The sequence below is a fragment of the Eufriesea mexicana genome, unplaced genomic scaffold (genome assembly GCF_001483705.2).
Source record: "Eufriesea mexicana isolate 0111107269 unplaced genomic scaffold, ASM148370v2 scaffold5504, whole genome shotgun sequence".
In the NCBI taxonomy this organism is placed as follows: Eukaryota; Metazoa; Arthropoda; class Insecta; order Hymenoptera; family Apidae; genus Eufriesea; species Eufriesea mexicana.
In genome coordinates, this window is record NW_016913469.1 from 173,665 (window position 1) to 195,475 (window position 21,811).

A 21,811-nucleotide genomic window follows, 5' to 3' on the forward strand; every position below is an offset into this window, starting at 1 on the left:
AAAATGGAGGGAAAGAGAAAAACTGACGACGAGGGGGGCTAATGGAAGTGGCAGTAGACCCGTAACAACGATCGCGTCGGTACCGTGTCGGGATCTAATTGTACAACGAACTTGTTGATGCGTACAGCGAAGATACTCAGCGGCATGCCAGATTTGTACACACGCGCGTGCAGAGTGAAACAGAGGCGCACACGACGAGCTCGGACGACTGCTCGGCGAACGAGCCGCGATTTATAATTCCTTTAAGCGGAGCAAGAGCGTAGCAAATTGCCACGGGGAGAATACGCCGGCCTTGATTTGTCGCTCAACACACCACCAACTTCTTGGCAAATTGTGCGGTTATGCGGCCGCACGTCTAGTTCATGCGTCATGTTTCCCGATGTCCTCGAAAGTCGTGTTTTCCGTATCGGGCCACGAAATATCGCGCCGCGCTTTCATTCATTTTCCAACCAACGGTCCACCATCGCCCGCCATTAGGGGATGAAAATGTATTATTCGCGAATCTTTTCTTCCTCTCGACTCTACGCTGTCGTAATATTCGCGAGAGTTTCGCCTTGAGGAATTTCGAAATACCTATTCTATTTGCAACGAGATTACACGGAAAATGAAAACAGGAGAAATTTCGGACTCGAAATGTTCAAATACTTTTTCGAGAAAGAAATTAATCTGGGAATTTTTCTATGTTCCTTGCCATAGGTTAAAATTAATTTTAACCCTTTTTCACTATGGTAAACTGTGAAACGCACAAGCCATACCACACGATAGAAATTCATTTCCGATGTATACCAAATACTGTGAAACTTTTTGTTAGGTATGCATTTCTGAGAAATTGCTGTTTATTCAAATAATAATCGAAACACTAATATGTATTCTACATATTATATATGATATTATTTATTTCTTTGTATTTTACAGAAAATTGTTATGGTATATACTTAGAATTTAACAGGCAAAGAAACTTTTGAGCGCCCTTAGGTGCCCACAGTAGTGAAAGGGTTAATGACGATATTTAAAATTTTAATTTTATTACTAATTTTTGTATCTTTCTGCATCCTTTGTAAACAGATCAGTATCTAGAAATCGAATATTAATAAAATGTTCTATAATTCTGCTGCACACCGTGACCCAACGACAGCTCGAAATAATCACCCTGGATGTTAGCCGCGTAAAACACTTTAAATCCACCATTTGCGGCCGCTTTCGTCGGTAAAAAGTGTCTGGAAGAAAGCTGCATCGCGCAGGTCCGCAAAGCGGAACGAGGAGGAACGCGGCGAGTAGCAGACACGAGACGATAAACAGAGGGAAGCTTTGGCCGGCGCACGGTATAATGCATCCCCAATTAAAAGCCACGGCGTTGGATTTTTTCCGAAATTCCGTGCCCGCTTTTGTCACTGTCGCGCGGTGGCGCGTGTTCAACGTCACGCTGCGCGCGGAAATTTCATTAGACGACAGACTGACGTAAATCGTAGGATTTTTCCCGCTAATTGTCCGTCGACGACGAAAATGTTCTACAAAGTCCTTAAATTCTTGCCGGGGCGCACGATAAAGCGACGTAATTAAATAACGAAATTTTCCGCGTTCCATCAGCTTTATTACGAAATTCCGTCAATAATCACCCGCTGATCGGATCAACAACCTCTCTTCTTCCACGTTCCAACCTCCTTTGCCATACTGGCCTCGTCGAATTGATCGAATTAATTCACCCCGTACCGAGTGACTCGAAAAACAGAAAATAATCGGCGGACGGAACAAAAAGGGACTAAAAAGCGAGAAAAAGGCAGAGCCAAAAAAAGGAAAAAAGGAAAAAAGGAGAAAGAGCGAGGATGCGCGAAGAGACGGTCGATTAAAACGCACCCGTTCGATATTCATTTTTCCGAGAGAACGGATGCTCGTCGATGATACGGTCGATTAATTAAATTAAGCATCTCCAGCGTGACGTTATTAACCTCGAATTAAAAATAGCCCGGGAATCAACAGCGTTCGATCGAAGCTGTATGAATGGACCAAACGAGGATGAAAAAAGAAAGAAGAGAAGCGATGGGAAAATGGTCGGGAAGGGGTGGGGGTGAAAAATAAAGAAGGGAAAAACGGGAGAAAAAGGGTCGGTGTAAAAAAGAGAAAAAAAGTACAAAAAAATGAGAGCGATACGTTACACGACGACGTCGATCGCTCTTCGAAATTTCGTGGAAAATATCGTCGGGCAACGCATCGAGCGTGGCCTCATGGAAAATACGTCTGACCGACGATCGTAAACGTCTATTGCCAGAGGAGGAACGAGGTTCCGCTACCATGACGCTGGTTCGCGCGCGCGTCATTCGTCGAAACGACGAAACGGTTCTACACCTGCTCGGTCTATAATTCCAAGACGTTCGTTTACATTCCAACGACTCTACGAGAGCAATATTTTTACAGGGTCTAGAACATGCGCCTAGTGGGACCCGGCTGGCATGTAACGGGCCTCGCGTGTCTATAAAGCTAATAATAAAACGACGAGACTTTCGTTAATTGAACGAGAAGAAGGATGCGGTAACTTCGTCTGGAACGACGCGTCCATTAGACGTGAAATATAGAACGTATCGGGTAATATCGCGAAGAATATCCGCGCCGCTTTAACTAAACGTTGCAACGTCTACCTGCCATTTCCCTTCGTCCTTCCCGCGATTCCTCGTTTCGATTTTCGACCACCGATGTCAGAATACGATTCGGTGACATCGTGATCACACGGTAGCTTCTGTGATCCATTCTGTGATCCACCTATTCTGTGTTCCATAGATCGCGCCACTTTCCCTTTCGCGACAGCCATTTCGCGGGCACGCGTCGCGTAGACGCCGCCATTTTGTGCGCGGGTAATCGGTCACGCACTCTATCGACGTCCAGCTGAATCTCTTCTCCTCGTAACTTTTCGCGACGACAAAAGCGGGAAAATATCGAGGAATAGGAAATGGTGGATCGTGCAATATGGACGATCGCGAAATGACTCTTTAATAGGAAATCGGTGGAAAAGGAAAATAAAAAATGGCGGAAATAAAGGGAATAAAATCAGAGATCGGGTGGTATCGATCGCGAGAGAGCGGCTGAACCTCGAAGCATAAATTCTGGAAACGAAGCGGTCGGGCTTGCTCGAGGAGCTCGCGAAACTTGAACGAGGTCAAGAAGAAGTAGTAACGTTGTCGGTTCCCGCCACGTATCCTCGTGATAACTGCACGATAGAATGTTCTCTTAAATTTCCCAGGTGGATCCGGGGCGTACTTGCTTTCGCGACGTCTTTATACGGTTTTCCGACGAATAGCTATGCGTCTTGTGCCAGCCCATTCAACCATTCGCGAGAAGAAGCCACGTCCTTCGAGAATAAGCGAATATCGAGGATGTCGCGGGAAAGTGGCTGCATCCACGGCCAGGGCTGTCATTTTTCACGTGTATAACTCGTGCTTGGATTTCCAGGCAAGTTCCGCCGGCTGCGGAGAGCGCGGAAGCAACAGACGCGACGGAATTCGCGGTTCCAGGTGAAACTGGCGTCGCAATGGAATTGCGGACATCTTTCCTTTGCGTTCCGCGTCCTCGCGTGATCGCTCTGACGTTTAATTTTGCCTGGCAAGGGGAGAGCGATAAGCCGGCGCGCGGCGCTGAAAATTGTTTGGAATTAAGGTATCCCGAGGTACGATGCGCCGAGGATTTTTTCGCGACAGAGCAAATGGGAAACGAGAAGCGATATTTGTTCGTAGGATCCTTCGTTTTCCTGAATATCGCGTATGAAAATACGCGCAGCACCCGGAACCGGGGATACCACTTTCCTCGTGTTTATATTTGAGTAGCTCTTCGAGCTCTTCAAATACGTTCGAAAATTTATTCCCTCTTTTTTTTCCCCTTCCCGTATTTTCCCCCCTTTTTCCTGCCTTTCTTTTTTCCGCCTATAAGTGGTCGTGAAAATTGCCGCTGAAATAGAGCATTTTTTATTACGAGTTATTGCTTCTATAAATCGTGCGCCAATTTCGCGTATTTATAGCGATATCCATTAGAGTGAATTTTAGCAAAGCGCGACAGGGCCGTTCAAACTCGATTCCCTCGATTCCCGCGGCGAAACTTTAAACGGTCAGTGGAGAAAAAAAAAAAAAATTCCGCTCCACAATTTTGTTTTACCTTTTTCAACAAATACGTCGCCGTTCCGCGTTCGCGCAGGGGTGTTGCATTCTCGTAACGTTGTAACGTTGTCCCTGTCCTCGACGACGTTTAACGACGAGAATTTTCGTACTTCCCGATCCGACATGTATCACGCGCGATAGGAAAAATATAATTTCTCCAGATTCGTAAACGAACTCACCGACGGATCCCCGAAGAGCGATACAAGGGATCAGCTGCAGGCGTGACGCGAATTACGGGGATTCAGGGGGAACCGCGTGTCATTTGTCGTTCTCGGTAAAGCTCGTTATTAGTTTTGACTCCGGTGTCCAGCGATGTGCCGGATCGCAGTTCGCGGCCGGTTAACGGCGGCAAAAAGCGCGAGCTGACACTCGAAAGAAAAGGAAAAAGAGAATGGACGAACTGAACGTACGTGCGAACGGGAGCAACAAGAAGGGGAAAAATAACGAAGCGTGTCGAGTACGAGCGGGAAGCGAAGAAGAGAAGCTTCGCGCATAAACGCGCGCGAGCACCAGCGCCACAGGGACGAGTGGTGACTCCCGGTGGTATTTATATAGAGGCTGGAGTGTCGCCAAAATGCTAGAACCGACCCTATCTATCGTCAAAAACACGGCACACCTCTCTTCTTCCACTTGCTCCACCGTCTCTCTTTCTCCCTTCGTCGTTCTCGCCTCTCTTATCTCCTGTCCCCTAACTCTCTCTCTCTTTCTCTGCCTTCTCGGTTTCTTGGCCGAGGAGGCGACAGCCAAGAGAGCTCCACGCCATCCGCGCACCCGTGCGATAGCCAGAGGGGATCTATCTAGACGGTAGTTTTCGCGGGATCCTCGTTCGAACCACTCCAGCAGCTTTATTTGTCAACCACTTTGTGGCAGCGGCCAGAGTACCGTCCACCGAGCGAAATTAAAGGCCCCGCGCCTCGCCGATCACGAAGGTCGCCATGCATCGTAATATTCCTCGCTTAATATCGTTGCTGACATCCGCCGCGAACGCCGTCACTCTCCTCTGATAAACTGTGCTAGCTTCCGACCACGACGCCGGAACCACGATTTACCGGTTCCCGCGAATCCATTCGATGCTTCTCCACGTGCACCATGTGCACCATGTGCATTTTTCCATCCCCGTATTTTTCACGCGGCACGCCACTTTCGCAAATGTAGAATGCGACGCCCAGCTGAGAGTGACTGAGTTAGGAATATATGGAGGAATACCGGTAATTAGAAACTTGGGATTTTGTCGCGTTTTTATCCGAGCAGTAGAAGCTGTCAAGTTCGGATGACAGCGGCTAGGAAAGACCTAGCGTTTCCAACGTATCCCTCGCACCTAATTAATTTCCGAATCTTCGAACAATGAGACGATTGTTCGGGGTGACAAGATTTCCCGAGAAGCACGCAATTGTTCGTTTAAGCCAACTAGTCCGCCATCGGGGGCCAAAAAGTTGTCAACGCGAGAAAAAGTCCTCCGCTAATCCACCGGCCTGGCTAATCGCGCGCTAGGAAAACACACGCAGCCGTAAAAGAAGATTTATGAATGCGTCGGCGCGCAAACAACAGCCGCGGTTTTATTAGGAACTAGAAAATACGAGGGTATTGAAGGTATATTTAGCTAATGAGCAGGTGACATGCACGACTTGATGCGCATAGCGATCGGTCCATCCAAGAATAATTCATCGGGTGTCCTTCGAGATCGTTCGCTGCACCGGTTTCTTCAACCGAGAGCTTTTCGTTCACGTCCTCGTTCCACGTGGGATGAAACGAAAGCGATATCGCGTGACAGCGAACCGGTGTGTCTAGCCTGGCTATCGAGTCGATGAATAACGACGCGATGGACAAACGTCACTGAAATCGGATCCAGACAGGTGTCGCGATTACGCGAATAAGCGGACTCGCGTAAATAAGCGATTTACCCTGTAGTAAACGTCGGAAAGTGTTTTCAATTTTAACGAATAACCGTCTAACGATGTATTTTCATGCGCCATTAATAATCGTCGGAGAACAGAGCAAATATCTCGATAATGAAAACCCGATGCGACAAATTCGCTTATATACCGTACTGCCCTGTCTACCGATCATCCGCGACAAATCTCTGATACGCGGAGTGACCTGTGAAATGCTTGGAAAATATCCAGACTCCCATACACCACTCGCCGCGCAACGTGTCAAATTTTCAGGAAGATCGAGCCCAGATTGCGAACGCGACGGTTCAAAGATTGCGATTCGCTGACTTAACTATACTACTATAGCTAGCCGTCTGACACACACCGGTTCCCATCGCCATAGTCATAGCTATCTCTCGAAATGGGAGCGAACAAGCAGAAACGGTGGAAGTTCCGTGACAGAGGCATTAAGTAATCAAACGCAACAACGTTTCCAATCGCAATGGCGCTCGTGCAGCCGGTAAATCCACCACGCGTATCGAGCGAGAGGGAGCGAAGTGGTTCGAAGAAAAATCCTCAGAGGGTTATTTTCAGAGGGACGGGCATCGTTGGGGAAGAATATCGGCGAATCCATTCGAGTATACCAGCCGTAGGGATCCACGGGATGCACGAGATGCTCGAACACCGAGAAGATCTCACGGCGATGACGAGGATGACCTGGTCCAGGGTGGCTACCAATAGGATTTTTCAAAAATCCACGTGGTCAACGTCCGTCTATCTGATAAACCCTTTGCCATTTCCCCACGTGGTGCGCAGAGCTGCAGCGTCGATGAATTTTCCCTGAATTTCTTTGAATTTTCGAAGCCGGCTCGTAGAAATGATCCATGGGATCGATCGAAAGGAGATCACGTGGTTCGCACAGGGGCAAGAATTTTCTTTGAGTTTTCCTCGAATTTTCTTCGAATTTTCGAAGTCGACTCGTGGCCATCTTGCGAAACTAGAAGTGATCCATGGAATTCATAGAAAAGAGATACCTCTTGTTTCCCGAACTCTCGTGCAATGATAATGAAACTGTTCGATACATGTTCAGCTGAATTTGACTATTTTTTTTTTTTTTTCTTCTTTGATAAGAGGGAAAGTTTGCAGCCACCCTCGTTTCGTTTCGTTTCGTTTTGTTCCCGATTACATTGGTTTTGTGTCCAGTTATGTTCTTCCATACGTTCCATATGGAAATTTTATGCATATCGTATTTAAAGGTTGCTTTAACCTATGGTAATTCGCCAAATACGCTTGACGAGCAATTTTTTCGATTTCCTCGTTAATTATTAATCCTACTCGAATCTTTATGCAAGCTGCTGCTCCGAATTTTACGAATTTAATTTACGTGACCAAGCGATGAATAATATGATCCCCTGATGACATTTCTGAATAATGGCATTTCCAAAATTTATGCGTGTACGACAAGTTTATTAATTAACTCAATTTGCATCTGACCAACCTACTTCTTTCGAGTACCCCAACTCCAACGGACGAACGGAACAAGAACAACGCGAGAAGAAAAGAGAAGCAGAAATGGATTCGAAAAAAATCGATCATATATTCGAAGAAAAATCGCGAAACGAAATGACGCCCGTAAAATGGAGCGCAGAATTGTTAATTAAAAATTAAAAGAGGGCCATTTAAACCGTACTCGATTTAAATACCCGATGATATTAAACAGCGACAAAAACTTAATTCTTCTCGATCGAACTCCTTTCTTTTCCACTGGGATTTCTACCGGAATCATAAACACGGATCAGGTCCATCGTCCTCGACTTTCATCTATTACCGCGGAATCGAGACATCCCAGCCCTCTCGCACGGTGAAACCGTTTCACGACATAATTATCGCAACGAAAGTCGTAGAACGGCGATAAAAGTTTCGCCGTGCCATGAGAATAAAGATACAGGCGAAAAAACGGCGGTGATATTACAAGGGGCGAAACTGGGACAGGAACCCTGTTCCCCGGGCTTCTTTCCCTTTTCGCGAAGAGGAACGGCGCGAAGTTGCAGCACGACTCCGGGAGTACGCGACAATGGGGCTCTTTTTAGAAATTTCCATCGCGCCAGTTCCGCTCCGCGAAGTTCAGTTAATTTCGTACGCTGCTCGCGGCCCCGGGGCTCATATTCGGAAACATTCGCGCAAAATTTTCACCGTGCCCGTCCCCGATGCGGTGCTAAACGCGCACGAAGAAGCACGAATGGCTTTTGATACGCCGTCTGAACTCGCGAAATGTTCGTTCGTGCGTGCTTCTGCGCGACGAAACGTCTTCGCTGCTTTAAGTGTTTGCAAATGTTGGCGAACACCTGGCCCGCATCGTGAATACGGAGAGTAGTTTCGAGTTCGATTAAAAATTCGACCGCGCTCGCGGCGTAATTCACCGGGGGCCCGCGGTCGCCATTTTGCCCACAGTCGCGCGATACTTTCCTCCGTTTAATCCGTTATATAATTATAATCCACTGGAAAATCTCGTTCGTTACAATTGACCATCGATGGTCGTTTGATTTACAACTATGAACAATTATGAAGATTATTCTTGCCCGTTGACCCCCCGCGTAAAAATTCGCTAGGAAATTCCAAAGTTCGGAAATGTTCCGGACCTTCCATCGTGGAGAAAATTCGTCAAGTAAAATTCATTTTTAATACAGATAAACGCACGTTTGACCTCGGGAAGCGTTGAGAATAAAATAATACGGAACTCGAGGCTCGCCGTGAAAGCTAACATGGCCGCTTTGTCTCTCCGCTGCATAATTAAATTAAATTAAAGTACCTCAAACGGGACCTCGGACAACGCGAAAACAATAACGATTCTCGTAGCAAGAAGAGGTTAAAAAACGCGAACGACGGCGAACAATGTCACGATTACCTGACCCCCTTTATTCGCGCGACTAAGTCGCAAACTTTCCACGGGGAGAAAACAGCGATCCGACAACTCTCTCCCTCCGTGTAATAAGGATTTTTCATCGTCACGAGGAATTTCTACGATATCGTAATCCCGATCTCGAAGGGAAAACGCGATTGGTCGCGAATTCTAAGCTAAGTAGCCAGTCAGTGCCATCGGCGAGGAGTCGTCGCGTCGCGAAGAGAGTCGCAAACTGGTCGGAGCTGCGTGGAGCAATTAAGGCGATCGTTAAAGCGAAGATATCGCGCGAGCTTTAAAACGATCGTCAACCGGCGATGTGATAACCGTAAAAGAATACGAGTGAGGGCATTAGGGAGAAGAAAGCTCGTCATTTTGCACGCACGATCGAGCAACGGCTAGATCGCGAGGAAAGCGAAGAGGAAACGAAGAGAGGAAGATCGGCTGTCATTATTGCTCGCGTGGACGCGAACTCTGCAACGATCGGCTCGTTTCGCTCGTACGCCTCTATTTCCGCGTGAAATTATTACCTGGCCGACGAACATGCTCGGTTTCTTGCACGATTCCGCGGCTAAACGGCCCGCATTCGATCCCTTCCGCCGCCTATAATACCCAAGCATCTCTTCCTTTCTTCTCTTCTCTTTCTCTCGCATCATCCGAAGTTATCGAGACCGCTATCCGCGCAGGCCTAGGGTACGCGTTATAGTTTCGAAGACAACAGCGAACCGGTGTAATTATCGTCCGACCCCCACGTCTATCCGTACGCGTCTCCCATTTGCTACACACGAGCTAATGGTTCAATAATTGTTTTACGACACTATTACATTTCTCGACGGCGTATTAACTGAGAGGAATAAGCAATGAAACCCCGGTGTCAGTGCTCGATGCTCGGAAAGTTTTAAGACGCGGTGCACGGCCCAGAGGTGTAACGGCGTTGTACTGGAAGATACGATTAAAAGATTCATAAAGATGGTCTCTAGGGTTGTTGAGCGCCGGAATGGAGCACTGTTGTACATTCAAAGGTTAGAAAACGAACACAGTGCTTCGCGTGTTCAGTCAAACTCTAGTTCTAATTAAGAATAAAGAAAATAAGGGATACATGATTAGGTCTATTGGAAAGTTCTGTCCGTTTTTGAAGTAAAAGAAAATAATGCATTTATTTACGTTCACTGAACAATATAATTTCCATCCTTGCTTATGATCTCTTCCCGGAGTGATAGAACTTTGTGAATTCCATTTTCTTAAAACACCTCACTCTTAGAGACGAAGAATTCGAGCAGTGTCTGCTTGACACCTGTTCCATTTCCCAAACTTTTCCCTCCAAAATTTTTTGGAGGGAAAGAAACAGTTGGTAATCGAATGGTGCTAAGTCTGGGAAGTATGGTGAATCCGACAGAATTTCCCAGCCTAGCTGTGTGACTTTCCAACGAGTCGTCAAAGCAGCGTGTGACTTGGCGTTGTCATGGTACCGTATGATTTGCTTCCTATTGATCAACGCCGATCCCTTTTTCTCGAGTGCTTTATTCGAATCATCCATTTATCCACGATACATCGTCGAATTGAGCTTTTCGTTGGGTCCGAGAAGCTGACAGAGTATTGGTCCTTAAACGTCGCACCACGTACACAGCATTCTCTTATCGAGGCTCAAGCTCGGTCTTGAGATAGAAGAGACAGGTTGTCCCGTTTCACGATATGCTCATTCTCTCGCAATGTTCTCATACGTAATCCATTTTTCATCACTGGTTATCATCCCGTCTAAAAGCGGTTCGTTTCTGTTCCGAAGAAGCGCGGATGTGCAAGTGGCGACTCGGTTATGCAAATTCTTTTCACTCAACACGTTAGGCATCCATGTGGAATACTTACACATCGATCCAAGTTTCCGAATATGGTTCGATGTAGTTTGTCGCGTTGAGTCGAGCAATTCTGCAATCTTCGATGTTGTCAAAAAAGTGTCTTGCTGTACGACATTAATGACATTATCGGACAGAATTTTATTTTTATTTAATTTATACAGACATACTTTTAGTCCGATGACTGAGAAAAGGTTCATGTCCATATGCAGCGAAGAAAGACACGGAAATGACCACTAAGAGCCAAGAAAGAACAAACGTCTAGCCCACTACAGCTGTCAACTGTTCCACATCGGGTCAAAACGTCGGAGACGCTTCAAAATAAAAGTGACAATGTATAATATTGTCTTTCAACAAGTACGAGATTGGAACTTCGGCTTGGAACTTCTCGAAAATTACAAATGGCGACGGTGTCAGCTGCAATCGTTCGCGAATCCGCGAATTTGGCAGGAAACGGGGAGCAAAATTGCACGGAAAGAATAATCCGTTTAATTCGCTAATTGACCCTCGATAGTTAGGCAGAACTGTAGTTGGTAAAAAATTCGGGACCGTGACGAAGACACCAGAATTAGCCTCTCCTCACTGACACGTCCTGCGGTAATTTGCAATGCAGTTGTCTAATGTCGCGCGCACCGGCCGTTACGCATTGTTTCGCATCTGCGATTTCGTGACAGGGGACATTCGTTGGCAGACCACGAAGACCTCGAGACGGTGTTAGTGGTAGCGCACGCTAAGTTGATTAGGCTAGCAAGCTGGCGCTTTGTGCGATTTTACGTTTTGCACGTACCCGGGCCCCGGGAACGCTCCGTTTCGTGTTCCCGCTGACACGCCACGTTTCCACGAATGATTTACGATACAGACACCGGCACCGTGGCCGGCCGAAATTCCAAAAAAATCGAACGATACCGCGACCACCTCGCTCCAGTTTCACTTAGCTACGGAAATAGGAGTATGGGAAAACGAAGAAAACGTTGGAAAAATATTCACGGATATACCTGCGCTTGGTATTTATATTCATAAGCAGCGAGCGCGATTAGAGTCGGTAATTAATACTCCAGCTGCTCGCTCCGCCAGTCCACTGTGCGAAATAAAAGAAGAAAAAGGGAAAAAGAGAAAAAGATAAAAATTTGTATAATCGTAAAAATGGAAAAAATTAATCGTCGATGTGCTTCGTTGTTTGATCATCTAATAAAACGATTGATAGTAATTAAAATGGTAAATCGAAGATGAGGAAAGATAATTAGGATCTTAAATCGATAAAAATCGATGTAATATAAATATGTTCGATCCCTTCCCGTATTTGCTATAGTTAATTCCACTTTACGAGGGGCGTTTGAAACCGATAAATTTTGGATCGTACATTTTGCAAATCCCTTAAAGAGTCGTAAATGGGCATTGGCGAATTTCGAATAAAAATTCCATTTACACGGGGGGTCGCGTTTGATACGCGAAGTTAAGAGGATTAGGATGCGAGGTTGATAGTATCGGAAACTAGGGCGACCATTTAGACGCGTTAATTAAAGAACCTGAGATTCCCGGAGCAATACCGATATCAATCAGCCTGATTATCGCGTATGCATCAAATGGTACAGAAATATCCATCCAGAAGACGAGAAATGAGAACAGCTGTCGATGCTTGGCCCCGATGCGTTCGCTATGACGTTGAACGCACGTGACAGCCGTATGTCACGCACATAGCCGTGTTCTTTTTCGATTTCAAATCCGCACACATGCAACTGGAACCAGCGATTCCGTACGCCTCGAGTCAAAAAAATAATGAAATGGTGCGCATCCAAATCTATTGGATCGCGGCCAAAGGAACGGATACCGTGCCGCGATACGACAACAGAGGTAGGGTGAAATTGAAGCCGGTACTCGAAAATCTCGTGGACGATAACGGAGACATGCATGAGGGCTCTTTTTCGACGATACTCTGTTTGATAAGGAATAAATAAGCCTCGTATCCATAAAAATCCGATTAGGGACGTATATCGATATGATTGGAAAATTAAAATGGAGCCTGCACCCCTTTCTCGTGATTTAATTAGGAAAAATCACATATGGGAATGTGGCATTTAATTTTAGTCAGTCTCTACACATCTATTTTCTTCATAGTCAAATTATATTTCGTAGAAAATTTCTGGATTTGTGCAAACTTCGCACATGTCCACTAATAAATATAGTTCCGATGCCACGTTAGGTGGTCCAGTATTTTTATCTACTATTCATTAACATTTTGACTGTCACCTCTTGGTCATATATGATTGACCACAGTTTCAAATTAAAATCGAACCTTCACTCCTTTACCATGATTTAATTGGGAAAAATCCTGTATGGGAATATGGCATTTAATTTTAGCCAGTCTCTACACATCTATTTTCTTCATAGTCAAATTATATCTCGTAGAAAATTTCTGGATTTGTGCAAACTTCGCACATGTCCACTAATAAATATAGTTCCGATGCCACGTTAGGTGGTCCAGTATTTTTATCTACTATTCATTAACATTTTGACTGTCACCTCTTGGTCATATATGATTGACCACAGTTTCAAATTAAAATCGAACCTTCACTCCTTTACCATGATTTAATTGGGAAAAATCCTGTATGGGAATATGGCATTTAATTTTAGTCAGTCTCTACACATCTATTTTCTTCATAGTCAAATTATATTTCGTAGAAAATTTCTGGATTTGTGCAAACTTCGCACATGTCCACTAATAAATATAGTTCCGATGCCACGTTAGGTGGTCCAGTATTTTTATCTACTATTCATTAACATTTTGACTGTCACCTCTTGGTCATATATGATTGACCACAGTTTCAAATTAAAATCGAACCTTCACTCCTTTACCATGATTTAATTGGGAAAAATCCTGTATGGGAATATGGCATTTAATTTTAGTCAGTCTCTACACATCTATTTTCTTCATAGTCAAATTATATTTCGTAGAAAATTTCTGGATTTGTGCAAACTTCGCACATGTCCACTAATAAATATAGTTGTGGTGCCACGTTAGGTGTCCAGTATTTATCTACTGTTCATCGACACTTTGTCTACCACGTTGGTTATATATGACCAGCCATGGTTTCTCCTGTAACGCCACGGTAGTCATTGGTGACCGCCAATAAGATAAACGCTCCATTGGGTAAGAATGTTGTCTAATATCACAACTACGTTTGTTAATTTGGAAAAATTATTATTCATTATAGTCGACTGACTTTAAATCTTCTGTCGGCGAAGATTCCTTCCCTTCCTCGCAATTATTTTCCACCGAAAATTATTCCCGACCCAACAATGACCGAGGGCCGAACAGCGAACTTGCATCTCCACCGGGAGCAAAGCGGCAATTATACCTGTTTACGCGAAAAACGCAACAGCGAGGAATCGGTGAACCGGGAATGCTCGGCGTGGCTCGTCAGAAACTTTTTAATTTCCATTCCTTTTCTCGGTTTGCATCGGAACAACCGTACGAACAGGACGATACCCGGCCGTTCTACGTGTCTGAGGTTGACTTCAAAGGAATCGTTCGCTACCACCGCGGCATTTTTAAATCCGATATTAAACGGTTTAATAAGTGAGGCAATTTTCGATAAAAAGCCCGTGGAACGGCTCTCTTATTTCAGCTTCAGGTGCACGGGATAACCGCTCGGGGCGCGAGAATTATTTTTTAGAATCCCGGAAGGGGTCCGCGAGGGGGTGGCGGCGGTTCTGCCGGTCGAACCCGGGGGCTAATTCGCGGACTGATCCGGAACGATCGCGGAATAGCTGGCCGCGGGGGGCGGGCGAAAGAGAACACGCTGGAGAATCGCCTCGTACGGCTCTTTTATCCCGTTTTCTCCATTTTCCCCTTTTTCCGCCTTTTTATTCGAGTAACGTTGGATTTCTCGCCTGTGGCGAGGCCGTAACAGGTTCTGTCAATTTCCACCGGTGGCTGAATATTGAAATGAGTCAAAGCGACGCGGAAATGTTTATCACTGGCGGTCGGGGCGGGGGAGAAGGGCGAGGGGGGTTGGAAAAAAGCAGGAAGGAAGCAAGCGAACGGAAAAGCCTCGCTAATCTAAAGCTCTAACCCGCGCCGCCGGAAATGAATCGCGAGTAAGATTCCCGATATAATGGAAGGAAAAATAACGCCGGGATAAGCTGTATCCGTTCGTTTGCATCCCTTTGCATCGTCCTATATTTTTGTATCGGCGAATGCGTCCGGCTTTGAAATTGTTTCCGCTCGTTCCATTTTCTTGCGAGGCCCGCGATCACGGATGGAGAAGAAAAGCACGCGATTCTCGATCCTCGACCGATACCCAAATCGATCCCGGGACCGTTCACGGGGGGCACTTTCATTGAAATTTATGAACGAATAACCTTAAATCGCGCGGGAAATTAAATGTTTCGTAGTCGGAGGATATAAATATAGGAAAGGTGAAATGGAAGGTTATTTGTTTCTCCGAGTTTGGTTTATTTTTATATTGGGTCCTCACGGATGAAAGTGTTTCGGTGTAAGATCGTAATTAGCTGAGATCGGGACGGTGATGGACAGACGAGTAGAAGAAAACGATAATTGATACGAGAATAACTTTGACTCTGGTATATACTGGCCTTTCTTCTTGTTCTTTCTTTTCTCACTGCGTTGTTACGCAATATTCTCAGTTTAGTATTCTAGTAAATACGAAGATTAATAATAGAACGATACGTATCGTTATTAATTAAAAATTTACTGGTATGGACAAAAATCTTGAAAATTCAATATGGCGTATCTATGATATAAAATAGGCTAGGATAAAGAATAGATGTAAAATGTGATATTTCCTACTAATTAACGATTTAATAATAGTCTCGATTTTAGAGGTACCATTCTTTAAAAGGTAAAAAGGTATAAGGGAAGGAACGATATATACCCAGCGACGTTTCCTCGTCTGATGCTTCATTACTTTGAAACATATATGCTACCAATTCCTGAAATGCATTGTGTATAACGTATTCAGACGCGTATATCGAGATAAGTAAATAGAATGAGTTATAAACTGTATCTCATGAATAGAAAACGACCAGCTTTAACGAAGAGACGTTGATCCATTCCGCGAAGAGAGAGTCACAAGGCAAATAATTGCACGATTTATTGGAGAAGAATGGAAGGAAAGATACCTCGTTGTGGAACGAAAATAAATACCTACGCCCGACGTGATATCTTCAAACGAAAAGGTGACAAACGAGAGCTGCTAATATAAAATAAAATTAAAAAATTCACATCTGTGGAAAATATCACAGTTGACATAGAAAATGGGTCTGATATTTTGTCAAATACGTTAAATCGTATTTTATCTACCATTATCTAATTTCCGATAAATAATTCTATGTACTCGATAAACAATGGCCCCAATTTCAACTTTCCTAATTATATTATGGGAATAGACAATTGACAAGCTAACGTCCGAAGTCACTGTCGCACGAGCAGTGACATACACGAATTCAAGGCAGGAAATATCGATAATGTCGCTAGGTTGCGTTAATCCCTGATGTATTTACAAGCAACATTGTTGCCAATGGCAAAAATACACGAAACACGTATATACTGCAAGCTATTTCAAGTGGTTCGATTCACGATCAACGAATTCAAGCTGCAAGTAATAAATCATAAAAGTTATTGTTTCAATGAAAATCTATTTTTACATTGTGTTCCGCTAGAAACTCGCAACTTCGTTGGTCGGAAGGAAATATACCTGCTACATACGTTGCGATAACTACCCCGGAAAATACTTTCCTATGGAAAATTAAAACTCTGCGTGAACTTTGTCGAAAATAACCACGTGTTCCTATAAACAGCAAAAATAAAATATCGGAAGGGAGAGTAGTTTCCACCTATTTGGTAATTCTATTAAACGAAATTCAGAATTGACGCAAATCGACCAAATCAGCACAATGGAAACATTCGTGCCATACGCGAATTATCATAATTTATCAAACCGTGTTATAGGAATATCGCGTAACATAAACGCTATCGCGATTTTTGCGTGAAAATTTTCAAAGTACCCATGAAGAATTTTGATTTCCAGAAGGTGTCCTAATTTTCTGACGATCGAAGACGAATCCTTCATCTTGTATTGATCGGTCAATGGCGATAAATTACCACAAAATGACACCGCGAGTACCATTCGCGATCGAATACACAGTGATGCTCTGATTTACAATTTTCGCGTGAAAATTTTCAAATTATCGCGTTATAGGAACACTCAACCAAGTTTCCAATGAAGAATTTTGCTTTTCAAAAAGTGTCCCAATTTCCCGGTGATCGAAGACGCATTCTCCATTTTCTATCGATCGAATAATGACGATAAATCTCAAAAAAATGGCACCCCGAGTGCCAACCGCGATTGGATACGCCATGATGCCTTGACTCACGATTTTCGCGTAAAAATTTTCAAAGTACCGCATTACGGAAATATTTGACTAGATTTTTAACGAAAAACTTTGCTTTCCAAAACGTGTCCCAATTTGCCGGTAATGGAAGACGAATCCTCCACTTTCTATCGATCAAATAATGACGATGAATCTCAAAAATATGGCACCCAGAGTGCCATCCGTGATTGGACACGCCATGATGCCTTGACTCGCGATTTTCGCGTAAAAATTTTCAAAGTACCAGGTTACAGGAACACTCGACCAGGTTTCTATTGAAGAATTTTGCTTTCCAAAAGGTGTCCCAAATCTCCATCTTTCGTCGATTAATAAATGACGATAAATCACCAAAAAATGGCACCGCGAGTGCCATTCGCGATCAGTCACGCCGTGATGCCGTGCTCGCCTAAACGTGCACAGGAAATTTTAATTCCGCCACGTGTTTACCACGGAAGGGTCTTGAGGCCCTTCTCGCGGTAGAGGAAATTCCTCGTAAATATTCGGCAACGTTTCGATTCGTTTCGACACGGTGGCCACGCTCGAGCATTCGAGTGGCCGCAGCTAATGCCCGTCAATCAGAAACGGCACGTAGTAGCCGCGATAAATAAAAGTGTTCCCCCGCTGGTGTGTATATTTACCGGTGACTATTTTAAAGCGCCACGCGCGCAAATACGCGCCGCCGACGAGGAAGTCGCTGATGCACTCGCTGAATGAAGAATGCAACTAATACCGGGACCGTGATTGCGACACGGGCCAGTGATATTCCGTAATAATTCACTGGTCGGTGATCTCTGGCCATTCGCGAACAGAGGCAGTATCGTTTATTTAGAAGCGATAACGTTACGTCGCGACGATTTCGGAGTAAACGGTCAGCTTCGCGCGGTTTCACCACCAGCAAAATGGCCACGCTGACGATTACGAATGATTATTGTACGAATGGTCCGCGAATGATTATACAGTTTCAAGGAGTAGCTTTGGAATATCGGTAACGAAGGCCATCTTTGCGTGTAGGAATATATTCAAAATACCAAATGTCACCTTTTTAACCACGAAGATTCCAATATGTACGCGCGAGGATTGTCTGCCTCGAGAGCAGAGGACAGCTTTTGTTCCACGAATTACATAACGCGAGACGAAAGACAAGAAAGCTCGCAGCACCCCGAGTCTCCCGATTCTCTTCACCTTTACCAAAAACCTTGAATCTTGTCCCATTTCTATACGGTAGACGTCAAAATTAGAACGGATTTTATTATCATTCTAAAACGATCTGCACGCGATATATAAATTTCACGAAACGAATGATCCCGCATGAGCGTTTGTTTCTCCTGCAAACAATACTGCCGACCGTTAATCACCCGCCACTCTTCTCTACCCTAATTCCTGAACAACTATTTATAAACGTTGCTCTCCCTACTCCGACAACTATCCGCAGCATCCACGCATCGATATTCATCGGCATTTATCAATGAGCGTACCAGCGGTAGTATTGGCGGATGAACGAAGATCCGTTGCCATATTCATGAAACGGTAGCGTGGAATCGACCTCGTTGCGGTGGTTAGTCCGCTGGTGGAGTGGTGACCGCGACGACTGGGCGAGTTCTCGAAAACGAGAGCGCGAAGAGGACGAAAGCCACGGAAGAGCCTCGCGATAGTCGGCGAATCTCGGTGAGGACCGTTAATTAAAATCTTTCGATCCGGGGGGACAAATCGCGGCGTCTGAAATGAGGCGAAACGACGCGAATGGCTGTAGAGGTACGCGCGAGTAACGTCTCATTAGGTACAGATTGACCTAATTACGAAAGGAAACGTCTGGCGCACTCGAGTAGTCGCATCTCGTCTGCAGTTGGTGCGTTGCCTGCCTTTCTGTGTAAAATTGGAAATCGTTCTCTATTTATAGCGCTTTTCCGATAGGGTCACCGAAGCCGGACAAATATGGAACAATGTACGGAGCAACAGGGAGCGTAAAACGCTCCGCCACGTTCCCTCTTTGTTTCCATCTTTCCTCCCTCTCCGAGCCTCTTTCTCGCTCGGCCGAGGCGCGTTATTATTTTTACGTGCCGCTCTACCGGCAACCTTGACTCCGTATCGATCTGAAAAAGACACGAGTCACCGAACGCCTCGCGGAACTACGAAATTTTACCCCGGCCGTTTGCGCCAACGGAAACAGCGTAAACGGTAAATCCGCCGGACGCCAGAGACCAACAGCCGCCGCTGCTCGCCCAGTCTCTTTATTCCACCATGCTTTTGCGCTTTCACGAAGCAGCTTCGAGACTGGTGGAAAGCGAGTTTCGTTGTTACGCGCCGTCGAACCGCGGAACGACCGTTCGATTAATCACTTCCCGCTTATTCCAATGCGCCCGGCACGATATCGACTTTCCAGAAAGGAAAAGCGATTCGATATTCCCATTTCGGACGGTAAAACGAAGACTTCTCGTTGGAATTTCCTCGAAATTATTATCGAATTAACGCGGAAACTAGGAAATAATCGGTTACCAGTTAATCGTTCACGAGATCGATCGTAAATACGATATTCGATATGGAGCGTCTTCGATCTATACATCGAGAAAAACCGTTGATAGTTTACGGCGGCCATCTTTGTAACGGTCGAAAGTAACGCGACGTTTGTAATCGCTGCGACAAATGGCGGTGTAAAGACTCGAGCCGACTTCCCAAGATCACACGGCCTAGTCTACATCTGTCATCCCGTAACGTATTACGCGGTCCTTACTTTCCAGGCGTAACCGTGTCAAACGATATTACGATCGATCACTGTCCAACACGCGATCGACCATTACGTTAATCGATGTCGACGATAGGTTTAGCCGTTTCGACGAATCCCCGCAACGTTGCCACGCGAAATCGCGATGGAGAGAGTAGCTGGCACACACGCGAACGTTATGGCGCATCGATACTAAACACGAGAGGCGAGAAAAAAAAAAAACTAGCTCGCACGAGAAGAGGCAGAGTCCACAAATCGCGTAATTAACGTGCACACGTTTCACTGAAATCCACGACGAGCCGCGTTTGCGCGCGTACAACGCGTAAATCACGCGGACACGAGCCGTGCCACGTTCATTTGGCGCGTAAAAACGCTCGGTCGGCCATATCGCATTACCTTGTCAACGAAATCGTCCGGTGTCCCGCCAACCAGCCGGAACAACAAGTTTCTCACATTTTCAGCCCTCGGCGTGCTCTCGTTCTCTCGCTGGGGTATAACACAATCTCCGCACGAGCGTGCTTGCACGCGGCGACGATCACGGCACTGACTAAAAAAAACCAATACAAGCGGAAGCTGGGCCTATCTCTCTTTCTCTTTCTCTCTCTCTCCCTCCTTGCTTCGTCGGCGTGCAACCGGCTTCCGCTCGTCTTCCTCCTTTTCTTCTTTCTCGTCTCACACTGTGATCGCGTGCGAACGCGCCCCGTTATGGCGCCGCTGTCGGCGATCAGCGACGCAACGTTCACCGCGACGCGGCACGCGCCTACCAATGCCCATTTCTTCCTCGCGAACAGCACTCTGTCGATCGTCACACGGTAAACGCAACGACACACCGTCGAAGTTCGATCGGTACAGTCGCGCTCCAATCGACCACACGCGAGGCGATCGTCACTCGAAGGGATCCCGTGTATCACACGACCACCAGCACGACGACCACCGACGCGAAGCAACGCGATCTAAACGAAACACAAACGTGACGATCGCGCGACGACGAGGACTAGCACAACGGCGCGGCGACGGTGACTAGGACGACGCGACTACGACGACGACGGCGGCGGCCGGCTCGCGAGGACCTCTTCCGCCGCACGATTCATGACCACCGACGGAGAGCACGTCGCTCTCGTGGCGACGACTGCGCCACTGCGCGGTATCTCGTCGAAACGATCCGACGGGCATGCGAGAGGGGTAAGGACGGAAGGTCGGAGAAAGAGAGAAGAAGGGGGATGCCGGAAAGGGAAGGAGACAGGTAGAGCGGTGCGCGTGCACGTAGTAATAGTAGGCTACGTATAGAAAGAGAGATATATAGACCGTGTATATCTGTATATATAGTTGAGTGCGCGTACGCTCGAACGGCAGAGAGAGAAGAGGTTAGAATCGGCCGAGAGAGCGCGAACGCGTACGACGAAGACGTGGCCGAAACTGACGGTCGTTCGCTGCCTTCGGCTCTTCGTGACAAACGCGTCGTACCACCGACGGATGGATGGACACACGGACGAATTTTCGTCGACGACCGCGTTTTAGTTGTTTGTCGCGTTGTGCAGCGGCGCTCACGACGTTGGGACGCCCACCACCTGTGGTGCTCACCCTCTTTTCCTCGCGGCCGACCGTCCTTCCGCGCGCGCCACACTTGCGCGCACACGCGTTACGTCGTCCTTTCGGCCCGTTTCCCTTTCCTACTTTACCGTTCCGTTCCAGTGTGGGCAACGCGAATTTTAAATTGCCGTCTTTGCTGTTGTCGCTGTCATCGCCGCGTACCACGTGACGTAACCCGCCGTTTACCGGTAAGTTGTCTACCATTATTCGTAATTATTGCATGCTACGCTATTACGTCGTTGTACCGTCGTAAATTTTCAAATATTCATGCTCTTTAACATCAACGTCGTGACATTTGAAATAACGTCGATAATATAAGAATTAGTAATATTTGAGTAGAGGGTGGAAGA

General features: G+C 45.9%; 1 protein-coding gene across 1 annotated transcript in view; it reads right to left on the minus strand.

The window, feature by feature from the left end:
* LOC108552125 (uncharacterized) overlaps nt 1–20,835 on the minus strand; it is a 180,400-nt gene extending 159,565 nt beyond the window's left edge. The window contains exon 1 of the mRNA XM_017906534.1: nt 20,268–20,835. The gene's annotated coding sequence lies outside the window, so the exon portion shown is untranslated. The remainder of the gene's footprint in view (nt 1–20,267) is intronic.
* Between the last annotated feature and the right edge of the window lie 976 nt (nt 20,836–21,811).